General features: G+C 49.8%; 1 pseudogene; it reads right to left on the bottom strand.

Annotated features, from left to right (window-relative positions):
* Positions 1–74: 74 nt before the first annotated feature.
* On the bottom strand, positions 75–190 carry LOC112481863 (annotated as a pseudogene).
* Between the last annotated feature and the right edge of the window lie 266 nt (positions 191–456).

The following is a 456-nucleotide window of genomic DNA, read 5'->3' as shown; positions in this document are numbered from 1 at the left end:
CCCAGACTCACACTGGAGGCAGCTGGCCTCGGTTTATTTTAACTTTTTTTTAAAAAATTGTTTATTATTATTTATGCCTACAGCACCTGGTCTTCCTAGGTGGTCTCCCATCCAAGTACTAACCAGGCCCAACTCTGCTTAGCTTCTGAGATCAGACATCGGGCTCTTTCAGGGTGGCATGGTCGTAGACCATGGACTGTGGCTCCACTGGGGCACGAACCCAGGACTTTCTGCGTGTAAAGCAGATGTGCTAATTGCTACACTATGGAATCATGTCCATGGCCTCGGTTTCTGGTGTGGCCTTTTGAGGCAACTATAAGCACAGCGCCTGTGGACTGCTTGATGAATCTTAACAGGTGGCCCCGGAGGAGCAGAGGCTGGGGCTAAATTTGGCCTGCAGCTGAATCCCACTCAGGACTGTGCCACTGGTCAGCTACTTCACAAATCCACACTAAT

Source organism: Pteropus alecto, unplaced genomic scaffold (assembly GCF_000325575.1).
Source record: "Pteropus alecto unplaced genomic scaffold, ASM32557v1 scaffold6895, whole genome shotgun sequence".
In the NCBI taxonomy this organism is placed as follows: Eukaryota; Metazoa; Chordata; class Mammalia; order Chiroptera; family Pteropodidae; genus Pteropus; species Pteropus alecto.
The sequence above is the reverse complement of the archived record's forward strand: the minus strand, read 5'-3'. Positions and strand labels throughout refer to the sequence as shown.